Here is an 11,575-nt window from a genome sequence, read left to right as displayed (position 1 = left end):
GTCTGCGCCCGAGCCTGGATTCTCTGCACGTCCCGGCCGGTCCCCCCTTTGCTACTATTCAGCACTTAATTGAACATTAATGGCAGCTGGGGATGAGGTCATTGGAGCCGGCTTTTCTCACACATTTTTCATGCAAATCCGCTAAACTCTAAACAAATTTGAATAAAACCCCCTTTGTGCAGGCCCTCCATGGTGTTTTTCCACGGGCCGCTCCGCCTGTCTCCGCACACTTCATCCGGGGAGGGGGGAGCGGCGGGGAGATGAGGGGGTGTGGGGGGGTCCCTGCTCGGGCCTGGAGCGCCAGGCAGACCCACAGAGGCTGTGTCTTCTGCGAGGTTCTCAAACCCAGCTCGCCCCCAGGACACACACCGAACTAGCAGGGCACTGCTCTGTGCCATCATCTCCACTTGCAGCCCCTCAACAGCACCAGTTCCCCCAGTAATATCCATCAGCAACACCAGTTCCTCCTGTAACACCTCCGTAGCACGTCTGCCCCCAGTAGCATCAGTCCTCCTCCAACTCACGCTAATCCCCCACAGCAATACCAGCCCCCCAAGCACCACCAGCCGCCCGGCAGCCCAAATTCCTCCCGGTACCACCACTGCCCGCAGCACTCCTCGCTGCACTTGGCAATAATTGCCTCTCTGTAAGGTGGTTTATGGGCGCTCAGGGTAAGAGCATGCAGACCCCCCGGCCCCCCTGCTCCGCAGCCCCCGCGCAGCCCCCATTAGCATCCCCGCGCGCCCGGCCCCCTGCCCAGCCTTGAACTTGGCCATGCCGGGCTGCGCTCCTTCTGCCTGCCTGGGCTCGCACAATGCCGGCCTTGACCCATTGTTTGCTTTTTTCGGATTTCAGCTGGGAAAGCGGCCACCTCGCGCAGCCTGCCCCGAGCTCGCCGGGAGCAGGGCACAATGGGGAACCCTGCTCTGCAGGCAGAAGGGCTCCAAATCATTTGAGAGACATATTCATTATATTCTTTCATGGGGGTCTGTTTGCATTGGGTTTAGCGGTTACTTCCCAGACGGGGTTCAGACCAAATAAAGATCATTGAGCGGCGAGGGATTCGCTCGGGCTTTCAGGGAAATATGCCTGATGTGGGACACGGCGCAGCCCGGCTGCTTGGCTCTCGGCTGCTCCCGCTTCCCTCTTGATTTGCCTGGGTTTATTTTGTGCCCATTGCCTCCTCCATCTCGAGATTGCACCAAATCACACGCTCACTTTTGCAAAAGGGAGAGTTTATTTTCAACAGTGCATGGGGTGGGGGGGGATTTGAATGGGAGACAATTACAGGCAGTACATTTCTCTTACAGGAACAGAGAGGGTGCAGTACAACAGCAGCAGAGCTGCCTGGCCTGGACAGGCTTATGGTTTTTTGGGTCCCAAGCACAGAACTTTCGGGAAGGCTGCATCCCACGGCTCCACAGACCCAGGGACCAAGAATAGCAAGGGCTGAGCTCTGCTCCATGAGCAAAGCCAGGGGCTAAAAGCTCCCTCCAAACTTCACACACCTCGTATTTCACCAGGTGAGACAGTGACTGGCTCAGGTCTCTCTGCCTAAGCACTTTGGTCCTGCTCTGGGGTATTGAGGGCACCAAAGGCAACATACAGGAGTGATGTGGGATGGTCCCTTGGCTCCCTGTGTTGCTCTGGCTCCCTCCCCATGGCTGCACCGCTGTGTTTCAAAGTGATGCAGAAACCCGCCGTGTTCATGAATCAAAGCTGCCTCCTCTCTGGGCCCATGGAGAAGCAGGTTGGGACTCTCTTGCAGAAACTCATAGAAGTCAGATGGCAAATCCAGGCAGGTGGTAGCCAACTGCAAGAAGGAATTAGCAGGCTTCAAAAGTCCCTTGTCCACTCACTGGGATCTAGGAAGGAAAGAAAAAAAATGGAGTGGTTATGATCTCTGTCAGAGAAATGGTCAAGCAGCGCTTGGCTGAGAACAGACCAACTTGTCTCTCTGATGGGGCAGAACTCAAATCCTCTTTCCCTCCTCACCACATGTTTCTCCTGGCTCTGGACCACCTTACCCTCTTCCTTACCAGGAAAACTGTGGTCTCCAAGATGCCAAACTTCCCCTGTGCCCTCCTCAATCTCTACCTCTGCCTGCCCCGCACACCGCCAGCCAGGGGAGGGCTCACCGCTTGTCCTTCCTCCCTAGGCTTTGGGGCATAGGATTACTCTGCATGTCAGAGCCACTAAAGGCACAGCCTACTGATGTTTTAATCTTCGTGTTAACTTTCCCTGCCCTCGGCGCCCTTGCCTGGCTGGAGAAAGTGATACCAAGCCACCGAGCTGGAGCCAAAGCTGTGACGCTCAGCAAAAGTCCCCTTCTCAGCTTTCCCCACGCCTCCTGTGCTTTGCCCCACACACCTTGCACCTTGCAGCACATTCTCCTCCCTTTTCCCTGATTTTTTCCCTGCATTTCCATTACACTTTATCCATGTTGAGTGTGTATTCCCTAGCCCCCAAACCAGTCCCATCCTTCTCCTAGCCTCCCTTTGCTTTGCCCACAAACCGTTACGTTGGAAGGAGTAAAGACTAATATAACAAATCCTTGAGTACACTTGCAAAAGGAACCATCAGCTGGCTAATTTATTCTTTTTATTGCACCAAATTGTAATTTTATAAAATATTGCAAATTTTATAAAATATTTGCAAGCCCATTTTAAGAGATAAATCTTCTGTGTGGCTCTCTAATGAGCCGCCCTGGGAGTAGCCGGCATGTGATCTGCTGTAGGTCGCACCGCGACGTTCCCAGGCTGTGACTGGATGAACCACCGTAACTCTTTGAACTGTGCAAATACTCTACACTCTGGGGTCCAGGCTGCAATTTTCATGGGTATTTTTTCTCTCTCTTAAAAATAGATCTTCTGTAACCCCTTTATTGCAATATTCATAAAGCACTTGATGGAAATCCAAGGAAAATCCCTTCCCTTCCGCAACTTTGAAGCAAGCCTAAAACTGAAGAGAGGCAGAGGCCAAGCCCACCCCAAGTGCATAGGTTTGGGGAAGGACCATGGCCTGTGTCTGTCTCTGGGTGCCAAGAGGACAGACCCCATCCTGGAGTGTGTGTAGGGAGGCTGCAAAAAGCCAAGGCTCAGCACTTCTTTATCCTGTGTGAGATTAGGAGTCATCCTGAATGTTCCCCCAAGGCTGGCAAGGATGCTGAGGTCAGGACAGATGAGATCTGAATGGTGATGGGTGCTTTCACCAGCCCAGAAGAGGAGAAGGAGGCTGAATGCTTGTGGTCACCAGGGAAAAGCTTTTACCTGGCAGGTGAAGCCCCCTGTCCTCTGCACTGCCACTGTCCTCTGCAGGGACAGGCTGAGCTTGCTGTGGCCTACAGAGAAACTCCTCTGCAGTGTGGGTAGAAAGGATGCTCGTTGGTACCAGATATCAACCCAGCCTGGAAATCACCTGCTTCCTGCCTGGTGGGCTTGCAGCCTCTGTCACTCAGTAACTGAGGGCATGAGGGGTTGGACCAACCCAACTGACTCAACATAAGCTTCAGGAAAGCCCAAATCTCCTGCATGCACTTTCTTTACAGGCAGAGTTCAGCCTTGCACTGAAGGTGACTGCAAAAATAGGGCTCCACCAGGACCCAATTCCAGCCCAACACTGCTTTCCCTCCCCAATGCCCTGCACAGGGAAAACATCCCTCTGTGTGTGGATTTACTATCCATCTTTTTTTTTTTTTAACTGAATAAATAATTGAAATTATAGCTCAGCCTCTGCCCCAACACTTGCTCCTGTGCCTCCTTGTGCCCTTACAAAGCCAGCACTGAGTTTTATATGCTGATAAACTGCCCTGCCACAGCAATTCTGGGCGGTGGGAAGAGAAAAAAAAAAAACCCTCAAATAATGGTAAATGGATGCAGAACGCTCTGCCTAATCAGATTCCTGTCCCCTATTGAGGCCGGGAAGGAGGGACCCCGCTCCTCCCCTGCCCTCAGCCCAGCCTCCGCTTCACCGGCTCACACGGAGAAACTTTCTGGACAATTTAATCTCGACAGGGTGTTACTTAGAAAAACCTTTTTCACTGTCAATTTTTCCCCCCCCTCCCCTCCACCCCCCCCACCCTTTTTTTTCTTCCCTCCCAGCCTTGATTGAATTTTGCAAGCCCCTGATATCTTTCTTTTTTGTAGGGATGCACGCTGCTTATGCAAATACCAGCCTTTCATACCAGCCTCCCTGGCTCAAGCCCTCCAACTTGAATGTGACCAAAAGCTGTGCTCTCCCCTGCTAACTCCTTAGCACAATTACACCTCCATTCTGCTCCAGGGGCCCGGGGAGGGGGAAAAAAAAATCATTTTAAACTAATAACACGTGCTGTTTGCTTTGGATAATTACAAGGGAGCTTCGGCTTCTAAGAGCTATGAAATATTCTGTTCAGCGGGGAGGGAGGGAGGCTCCGTGTTACGCCTACGCCGCGAGTTTTATCTCCTGACGGAGATGCTCGCGCGGCCTCTCGAGGCTCCCTCCATCTCGTGCTCATCCCCTGCACCTGGGCAAGCATTTACATTTCCTACGGAGCAACTTCTCGGCGCTTTGGGCTACAGGAGAGAGGAGAAGGCGCCTGACATTTTCCTTATCTCAAGTTACAATTTCCTGCAAGCATCAAGATAATAAAACATCGGCGATGGGCAAGATGAGCGAAATGAATGCGTCGGCTGAGTCTCCCGCAGCAGCGCGGGAAGGGCCGGGGAGAAAGGACACCCGGGGGATGCGGCTGCTCCACTGGCTCTTGTTTGCATCGTGGCCCTGACGTTATTGTCCTCCTGCCTTGTCTGCTGGGGAAGTTTATGTGGAGGGCTTTTGCTGGGGCGAGGAGGAGGAGGGGAGTTTTCCCCAAAAGCACCCAGGAATCTGTCAAAAGAGGGACAGAAAAGAGAAGAAGAAGAAGAAGAAGGGAGACAGAGAGTGGGAACGTCAAGGACCCCTGACTAATGAATAGCAAGTTTGCCCTTGAACCTCCCTGGGCTTTGCCATTCCCAGGCTCCAAACAAGGGCTGATGCATGCTTGGGCCCAGCTGCAGGGGGACCGGGCTATGGTTCATCTCAGACACTTTGACAGCCCGGGCCTTTTCCCCACATAGCTCAGACTCGCCTAACTACTCCCCTGGCAACAGCTCAGTGCAGGAACCTGCGCTGAGGCCCTGCCTGCTGCATACAGAAGTACGAGGAGGAGGAGGGGAGCCGCTGGGAGAAATTAGCTAGAGACTGGCTTAACCCATCAAATGCTGGGCAGGCATTGCCAGCCCCAGCACCCTTTGCTCAGGCCCAGCACCCTCCAGGCATCCCTGGGTGCTCCCTGGTCGGGATCCACAGCAGAGCTGGAGAGGGGCAGGAGTGGGTTAGACGTGCAGAGTCGCTGTGTATCACAAATCCCACGACCTGCTGCTTCACCATGACCCAGCGCCTTGGACCTCGTGAGACTGAAGGTCCTCATGGTGCCAGGGATGTAGGAGGGAGCTGAAGTAGCCAGCTGGAAAAGGCCACCGGACACTGAGATGAAAGGGCACGGCCTCTCCCCAGTGTGGTGGGACAGGGCATCCCTCCCTGCCAGCCAAAATGAGGGCAAGGGCTGGATGAGAGGCACAAACTTGCCCTGGACGCTCTTTCTGCATTGCAGATCAAAGGCTGGGACGAGCTGGCCTTAGGGGTCTGCACTGAATGGCCGGAGAGAACAGGCAGGAGCACCCGGTGACTCTAAAATGCGACCCAGAAACGTTCCCACATCCCAGCCCCATATAAATCAAGGGGGAAAAAAGGGGGAGCTCCATCCTAGCCTCTGTTTTTACAGAGCATCTTTCATGTGCAGCCCCTGAGAGAGGGCTTTGCCGAGCTTGTTAAGGATGGCTCCTGCGCCAGGCAGAGAGGGGGACGCACCATATGGAGAGGAGAAAAAGAAAAGGGGACACTGAAAATGGAAAATTATGCAAAGCAGGAGGAGAGGCGCTGGGGGAAAGGGGGGAGGGAGGCAGCAAGGAGGTGGGGGATGGGGAGACAGGAGGCTGGAAGGGAGCCCTGACTTGGGGAACACCATGAGCTGGCACTGGGGCTGCACGAGGCACAGAAGTTTCCTGTGACCAGGTGCAGGACAGCCCTTTGTACCCTTGGGTGCTGTCACTGGAGGGCAGTTCTCCAGTCTGGGCTGTGCCAGGGTGATTCCCAGCTGGACTGTGGTGGGTGCACCCTGTTTCTGGAGCTGTGCTGCACTGGGACATGCAGCAAAATGGGGTCTGTGGTGACCTACTTCAGAGGTGTCCTCAGGACCTCTGTTACTATAGCAATGAGGTTGCAAGCAAACATTATGGTCTTTTGGTCAAGAGTTTTGCTTTTCATCAATCACAAAAAACAGACTCACGTACCGAGGTGCCAGGGCATTGCAAGAAAAGGCTCTGACCAACAGCAAGGGCTCAAATTGCCCTTATGTCTCAGCTGCCCATGCAGTGATGGTGGACACTTGGGTGAGTGTAAGGAGAATATGAATGCAACTGCCAGAGCTCTTCCCTTCCCCTTGGACCCTGCAGAGTCCTGGTGCTGCAGGGTGAGCTGCAGGTCTAACGTGGCTCAAGGATGCTGTGCAGGCTTGTGTTACTGCCCAGCTTGTGCTTGACTCCAGCATCTGGCCTAACATAGTGTTTGCAGACATGATTCAGTTCTTCCCAACCCAGGTGTAGAGCTCTTTTTCTCTATCCTGGAAACACTGGCCACTTTTGGGGAAACGAAAAAGAAGCTTCTTTGTCCCAAAGCTACTCTGCACCTCAAACTTGTGGTGCTCTGCTGACTCCCTGTCATGGGCCATGACCACCTTGCACGTCCTCAGTGGGTCCAAGTCCCCTTCCCAGCCCATCTTTCACTCAGCATGGAAAGCCACCCACCCCCACGCTTGGTGCTTGCTGCTCTGTGACTCCTGCTTTGTCCCCTCCATGCCATTCCCATCATCCTGTTCAATGGCTTTTGTTCAGAGCAGACACGGCTTCCCCTTCACTCTCCTCAGCATTGCTCAACACCCAGGAACACAAACTGCTCCTGTCTCCCACCTCTCATCCTTCTTGGCCCTGTCACAGCCTTTGATCTCACACCCATATCTACCACGCTGCTCCCTTTTCCAGCTCCTTCTCCTGTTTGTTCCATCAGCAAAACCTTCTCTTGCTGCATCCCAAACGGATCTCTCCATTAATCCCACCTACTGTGCTTCCCTCCACTTACCATTGGTAAATTTACCATCAGCCCTATGGCCCCCAAACCGGCATTTCAGGCAGGTGTGGGGCAGATTCACGTGAGGCCAGTGCCTGAGAGGGGCTGATACAGAGACAGGCGTGGGACTGTGCCTGCAGAGATGGGCACGCTTGCCCTGGCATACACGTGTTCCTGCCTGCACATGCCAACACCTACATGTTCCTGCCCACGTTCCCGCTGCCAGATCCAAGGCTGTGGGATTTCAAGGGGAGCTCTTGTTCTCCGATGGGGCATTATCTGCACAGCACGGCTGCAGGTTGGGATTTGGGCTGCTTGGTCTTACAGTCACTAGACTAAAAAGACGCCGTGTCCATTTAGTTTCTTCAAGAGCCATGCCCTGGAGTAAGGCTACGTGTGTTGGCCAGATCCTCAGTAAAGCCCTGGAATAAGCTGTAGGCACTGAAGAGGATTCATCTAAGCAGCACACAAAGAAAAATAGCAAAAAATAAAGTTCACGGGGGCACAAGGAAAACAGAGCTTCCACCCACAGAGCAGCTGTGTGGGGCTCCGGAGACAGGCAGGCAACGTGGGAGATGCTTCAGAGCGTGCTCTCAAAATGATGCTTTTGCAACCACTTCCCTTCTGCAACCACTGGAGGTACTCTGAGCTACCTGCCCTGCAAAGACACATTGCAATCTTCAGGCACAGGAATTTGTCCTGGGCTGCTTTAAGGCTTGCTGGCCCCTGTGGCAGCACAATGCAAAACAGATGTGCCTTCATGGGAGAGGAAGAAAAGGGATGAACTCTATCCCTGGGTATCCTGACATGGGCAAGAAACTGCCCCTCCATGAACAAACCCAGGCAAAGGGGCTGTTGGGTGCCCTCACTGCAAATTGCCACCCACTAAGAATGGGTGGTGTGGGGGAAGCAGATGGGATTCAGGGTGTCCTTTGGATCAGGCTGGCCTCAGCTGCTGTGCTGGAAGCTGAACTGTTTCCAAGGAGGATACAGCAAGAACAGTGAGTCCTGCCCAAGTGATGGTCCAAAGCGCTGGCACTTCGTCCTGATTCAACCTCGCCCCAGATTCCCGCCCTTGGCGTGCATCCAGGTTTCTTTCTCCTTGACCCATCTCCATCAAAAGAAGTGCTGTTACGAGTCTCTGCTCTGAGTTTCTAGTCTACAAATAGAAGCAAAGCAGGGCCTGCTCCAGAGCAGAACATTTCCACTAAACCCTATTTTGATGCCTGTCCCAGCCAAAGAAATCTTTTGGGACCTTGTCACTTGTATGAGATGTTAAATATTTCAACCTCCAGCAATACTAGACACTGATATGATACTGAGCTACACAATTTGCTGTATGTCCCTGCACTTCCACCCTGGCTGCAGAGATGCCCCACAAGGGCTCATCTCCAGCAAATATTTCTCCGGACAGGGACAGGGAGTTGGCTGCCTGGAGCACTGGGGCCGATGTGTTTATCGGGCAGCAAAGCTGGCCCTGCCATCTCTCCCAGGGAAGCTGTGCCACGGGAGCTGCTAAAACAGCATTTCATTTCCAAACAGGGCCCCAGAGACCTCTTGTGTGAAGGATTCAACAGAGCGAAGCGGGGTAGAGCAGAACAAGGAGACACAACCCCAGGCTAAAAATAAGCCAGACCCCAGGTCTGATGGACCTTATTGCTCTGCACCAGGCTTCAGGCTGGCCTGTTCCCTTGAATCAGTGCCAATCTCTCCTATGCCACCACTGATGGGGAAACAGCAAATTGGGATTTTTTTTCACCTCCTTCTTCCCCCCTTTTCCCTCCCCTAACTCCTTTTCCGCATCATAAGCAAAGTCCTAATAAAGCTCCCATCCCCACTGCCAGCCCTGCACCATGCTCCCAGCAGAAAAGAGATGCAAAGCCACGCTTGGAATCTGATTCCCCGGCTTTAAACGCTGCTCTGCCAGCAAAGTGCGACTTGAAAGCTCCCCTGTCACAGTTACAAAGCTCCGAACAGCCCTTCCTCGGATAATCACGCTTATCTCCAGATTAAGAAAGAGAGACCTGCAGCTGAGGCTGGTCACATGGGCTGGGATGTGGGCAAATCTCTTTTAAACAATCCCCATATAGCTGTGACCTCCACCGCAGCCCAAATACACCGTCCCTCGGTCCCACTCGAAAACCAGCTCTGGAGACATGACAGAGCATGTGAGAGGAGACTGGGCTGCTGATGGAAGAGCGGGAGGGAAACCAGGGGGGAGGAGTGAGAAAGCAATGGAGAAGAGGAGGGTGAGAAAGACGGAAGAAGAAATAAGTAAAGGGAGGATGTGGGAGAGGAATAGGATGTGGTGGAGAGGGAGGAAAAGTGCATGAATGGAGGGGGAGGATGATGAAGGACAGGGAGGTCTCTGCTACTCTTCCTGTTGGGGATTAGTTGTCCCTGTACTGTCCTCAGTTTAACTCTTCCCACTCTGTCCCCGGCTGGCAGCCTAGCCTGATTACGTGACTCCAGCTGTGCCAAGCAGCCTTGGCAGGGCGAACACATTACCTACTTTGCTGCCACGGATTCATTAAGAGGCTTTGCTTGTGTGGGAATAGTCATCCCAATGGGGAAAGGGAAAAAAACCCTTCTGCAGATCAACCTGGTGAGGAGCTCTGACAAAGCGGTTTCCACAGCCCTGCCCAGGGTTTGGGAGCAGCATTAAGGAGAGGTAGGGATGCACAAACAGGAAAGGAGGGCAGAGGTGTGGGAGATCAGCTAGGAGGAGTCCCTAACATGGCCACTGCTTGGGGATGAGGCACCAGACAGGGAGGGAGCTGCAAGCCCTTTGCAGGATGCTGGTGCCTGGTTCTTCTTTGTGATAAAAGGCCACCTTGCATCTGGGTCAGACACGGATGACACATTCACCCTCTGCTTAAATGACAGGTCTGAGCAACCACGGAGCGACTTTTTCCAACAGCAGGTTCCCCTCATACATCCACGTGGGATTAACACAATTACTTTGCAATGGAGGAGCCCAAACAGCTCTGAAATGGGCACAGAGGCAGAGTGCTGGGGCTGCACCTCCCTGAGGATGCCCACTCTCTGCTGGCACTGACTTGGGGTTTCCAGCCACGGCCACCGGCTGCAGCCCGCCGGAGGGACCGCAGTGCTGCCTCCCTGGCTGCTCATTATTCACCCTGCGCAATTAGGCACTGCTGATAACTCACACGAAATTGCCTTTGTTCTCCAACTGAAGACCTGCTTTTCATGGGAGTCCCTGTTTCCTGCACATTACTGATGAGCTGCCTACTGTACCTACTGCTGGAATGGCAGTGAGGATTTTGGGGCACTCTTTGGGCTGGCCCTCAGAGACGTCCTGTGCCGGTCGATGGGGAGTTGTAGCCTGGCCATGCCCATGTTCCTGGTCTTCTCTGAGCACAAAGGAGAGCTGCTCCTCCTGCAGCCCACTCTACCCCGCCAGGCTTTGTTGCTTCCTGGCTACTCTACCATCTCTCCATGTCACCTCCCAGCTTCCCTCCCAGTAGCAGAGGAAAGTCCAGTGCTGCTGCAAAGTCAGTGGGGGAAGAGGCGTCAGCCCTTCCCAACACAAACCCTGCTGATGCCACTTTGCCTTGCTCATCAGGACCTTCCCCCTCCTCCCCAGCCAGCCCATCAGGAGTCAAACTCATGCATGCTGCTTGGACCAGGCATCTCCCACCCAGGCTCCCTGCACGGCCAGCCCTGCTCCATGGTGTATCAGCTCCTGTTTTTCATTCCTTCACTGCACCAGGACCCAAGTATGGAAGAGACGGCACAGCAAATTGGAGCCAACATGAAGTTGGGTGCCACCAAACTCCAAAGGAGGCAAGCTGTGCTACAGAAAAACCTCCTAAAATGACCTCTGCTTCAGAGCAGCCTTGTGCCATGTAAATTCCTGCTCTTTCAGCATCCGGCAGCTGCTCACACAGGACCACAGAGAAAAAAGACATCTTGGCCTATTCAAGAGTTTCTTCCCATTCTGCTCAAGAAATGTATGTGGGCTCTTAAGTCTTGTTGATCTAAGGGAAAGGATGCAAAATTAATTTAGACAGGAAATTAATTAGATGTGAACTGATGTTTACATCCCTACACATACAATGAATTCTTGTGTGAACCTACAGAATGCAGATGGATGGATGGATGAATGATAACAGCAGTCTAGGAATGACATTATGTGCTGGTCCATACGCTGGGGATGTAGAAAGACTTTTCTCTGCATTGGTAATTAATAACTCTATCCTGAGCAAATGTTGATAAATCCTTTATAGAGCACGTTATCTCTGTCTCTCCAACTCCTGTTCTGCATTTCCATTTGCCTGTTTCCACTGCTCCACCCCTGGCACCCACACGCTTCACTTCCCTCCCATATTTTGTAACTGGTAGCAGATTT

General features: G+C 53.1%; 1 long non-coding RNA gene across 4 annotated transcripts in view; it reads right to left on the bottom strand.

Annotated features, from left to right (window-relative positions):
- Positions 1-1,218: 1,218 nt before the first annotated feature.
- Positions 1,219-11,575, bottom strand: part of LOC146432641 (uncharacterized) — a 45,015-nt gene continuing 34,658 nt past the window's right edge. For all 4 annotated transcript variants that reach the window (XR_014854266.1, XR_014854264.1, XR_014854265.1 and 1 more), the window contains one exon: positions 1,219-1,865. This is a non-coding gene — a long non-coding RNA (uncharacterized LOC146432641). The remainder of the gene's footprint in view (positions 1,866-11,575) is intronic.

Source organism: Lichenostomus cassidix, chromosome 10, assembly GCF_008360975.1.
Source record: "Lichenostomus cassidix isolate B80296 chromosome 10, HeHo_3.0, whole genome shotgun sequence".
NCBI lineage: Eukaryota > Metazoa > Chordata > Aves > Passeriformes > Meliphagidae > Lichenostomus > Lichenostomus cassidix.
This window is presented reverse-complemented; position numbering and strand designations above follow the sequence as displayed.